The sequence below is a fragment of the Buceros rhinoceros genome, unplaced genomic scaffold (assembly GCF_000710305.1).
Source record: "Buceros rhinoceros silvestris isolate BGI_N320 unplaced genomic scaffold, ASM71030v1 scaffold15628, whole genome shotgun sequence".
Taxonomy (NCBI): domain Eukaryota; kingdom Metazoa; phylum Chordata; class Aves; order Bucerotiformes; family Bucerotidae; genus Buceros; species Buceros rhinoceros.
The window spans coordinates 1,204-1,589 of NW_010425254.1; positions in this window are offsets into that span (position 1 = coordinate 1,204).

Sequence of the window (386 nt, forward strand, 5' to 3'; positions counted from 1 at the left end):
GCAAATCCTGCTCAATTTTAGCATCACTTCACTGTTTGGACTGCTGGGAGAACACGATGGGATGGAGAGCTGAGGCTTACACGTGAAACCTCCCCCTTTCGCAACCAGGGCAGGAGGGGAGCGGGCCCAGCCCGGCTCTGCATCGCTCAGCAACGCACAGTCACGTACCTGCTGCTCCCCTTCCTGCAGCATCGCTGGGTGCTGAGCGGTACCAGGAGGCTGCACGCACAAGGAGGACGCTGGAGAAAGCTCCAGCCCGTGACAGCTCTGACAAAAATGTTTGTTTTTCTGTTGGCAGGGCAGAAAGAAACTTGCCCCTCCGCTGGTCCACGACACGCTGGTCCCAGGAGGACGCCAAGACATAGCCACGTCCCAGATCTCCGGGG